This window comes from Salmo salar, chromosome ssa12 (genome assembly GCF_905237065.1).
Source record: "Salmo salar chromosome ssa12, Ssal_v3.1, whole genome shotgun sequence".
Taxonomy (NCBI): domain Eukaryota; kingdom Metazoa; phylum Chordata; class Actinopteri; order Salmoniformes; family Salmonidae; genus Salmo; species Salmo salar.
In genome coordinates, this window is record NC_059453.1 from 10,292,501 (window position 1) to 10,295,000 (window position 2,500).

General features: G+C 40.2%; 1 protein-coding gene across 3 annotated transcripts in view; it reads right to left on the reverse strand.

Annotated features, from left to right (window-relative positions):
- Nucleotides 1-2,500, reverse strand: part of LOC106564124 (mitotic spindle assembly checkpoint protein MAD1) — a 119,111-nt gene that overhangs the window by 44,834 nt on the left and 71,777 nt on the right. The gene's annotated exons all lie outside the window — the stretch shown is intronic.

Consider the following 2,500-nt stretch of genomic DNA (forward strand, 5'->3'; position numbering starts at 1 on the left):
ACTGAATATTATATTACAATACAAATAGACTGAGTACTAGTCGATCACTGAATATTATATTACAATACAAATAGACTGAGTACTAGCTGATTACTGAATGTTATATTACAATACAAATAGACAGTACTAGCTGATTACTGAATATTATGTTACAATACAAATAGACTGAGTACTAGCTGATTACTGAATATTATGTTACAATACAAATAGACTGAGTACTAGCTGATTACTGAATATTATATTACAATACAAATAGACTGAGTACTAGCTGATTACTGAATATTATATTACAATACAAATAGACTGAGTACTAGCTGATTACTGAATATTATATTACAATACAAATAGACTGAGTACTAGCTGATTACTGAATATTATATTACAATACAAATAGACTGAGTACTAGCTGATTACTGAATATTATATTACAATACAAATAGACTGAGTACTAGCTGATTACTGAATATTATATTACAATACAAATAGACTGAGTACTAGCTGATTACTGAATATTATATTACAATACAAATAGACTGAGTACTAGCTGATTACTGAATATTATATTACAATACAAATAGACTGAGTACTAGCTGATTACTGAATATTATATTACAATACAAATAGACTGAGTACTAGCTGATTACTGAATATTATATTACAATACAAATAGACTGAGTACTAGCTGATTACTGAATATTATATTACAATACAAATAGACTGAGTACTAGCTGATTACTGAATATTATATTACAATACAAATAGACTGAGTACTAGCTGATCAAGTCGTAATTTAATTGACTGACTTCATAATCTTCTCGCTGCACCTAGGAAGCATAGAGCAACACACTGAGGTGACACAGCTAACCAACATGGTATCACCGAGGGAGTCTGTGTCGTCGCTAAATCCTAGGAAGCACAGACTGAGGAACAGACCAATATACGGATTCATTCCAAGAGAGAGAGAAGAGAGAATTAAGGTGGAGAGAGAATTATATAATGTTTCATGTTGTGTGGACCCCAGGAAGAGAATTATATCATGTTTCATGTTGTGTGTGTGGACCCCAGGAAGATAATTATATCATGTTTCATGTTGTGTGGACCCCAAGAAGATAATTATATCATGTTTCATGTTGTGTGGACCCCAAGAAGATAATTATATCATGTTTCATGTTGTGTAGACCCCAGGAAGAGAATTATATCACGTTTCATGTTGTGTGTGGACCCCAGGAAGAGAATTATATCATGTTTCATGTTGTGTGGACCCCAGGAAGAGAATTATATCATGTTTCATGTTGTGTGTGGACCCCAGGAAGAGAATTATATCATGTTTCATGTTGTGTGTGGACCCCAGGAAGAGAATTATATCATGTTTCATGTTGTGTGTGGACCCCAGGAAGAGAATTATATCATGTCATGTGGACCCCAGGAAGAGAATGATATCATGTTTCATGTTGTGTGTGGACCCCAGGAAGAGAATTATATCATGTTTCATGTTGTGTGTGGACCCCAGGAAGAGAATTATATCATGTTTCATGTTGTGTGTGGACCCCAGGAAGAGAATTATATCATGTTGTGTGTGGACCCCAGGAAGATAATTATATCATGTTTCATGTTGTGTGTGGACCCCAGGAAGAGAATTATATCATGTTTCATGTTGTGTGTGGACCCCAGGAAGAGAATTATATCATGTTTCATGTTGTGTGGACCCCAGGAAGAGAATTATATCATGTTTCATGTTGTGTGTGGACCCCAGGAAGATAATTATATCATGTTTCATGTTGTGTGTGTGGACCCCAGGAAGAGAATTATATCATGTTTCATGTTGTGTGTGGACATTTTAGTCATTTAGCAGACACTCTTATCCAGAGCGACTTACAGTAGTGAATGCATACATTTAATACAATTTCATACATTTTATTTCTGTGCTGGCCCCCCGTGGGAATCGAACCCACAACCCTGGCGTTGCAAACACCATGCTCTACCAACTGAGCTACAGGGAAGGCATGTTTCATGTTGTGTGTGGACCCCAGGAAGAGAATTATATCATGTTTCATGTTGTGTGTGGACCCCAGGAAGAGTAGCTGCTACTTTAGCAACAGTTAATGGGAATCCTAATAAAATACGAAAAGGTAGAGAGGCCGACGGCAGAGAGAGAGAGAGGCCGACGGCAGAGAGAGAGGCCGACGGCAGAGAGAGAGAGAGAGGCCGACGGCAGAGAGAGAGAGAGAGAGGACGACGGCAGAGAGAGAGAGAGGCCGACGGCAGAGGGGAGAGAGAGAGGCCGACGGCAGAGGGAGAGAGAGGCCGACGGCAGAGAGAGAGAGAGGCCGACGGCAGAGAGAGAGAGGCCGACGGCACAGAGAGAGAGAGGCCGACGGCACAGAGAGAGAGAGGCCGACGGCAGAGGGAGAGAGAGGCCGACGGCAGAGGGAGAGAGAGGCCGACGGCAGAGAGAGAGAGGCCGACGGCAGAGAGAGGCCCGACGGCAGAGGGAGAGAGA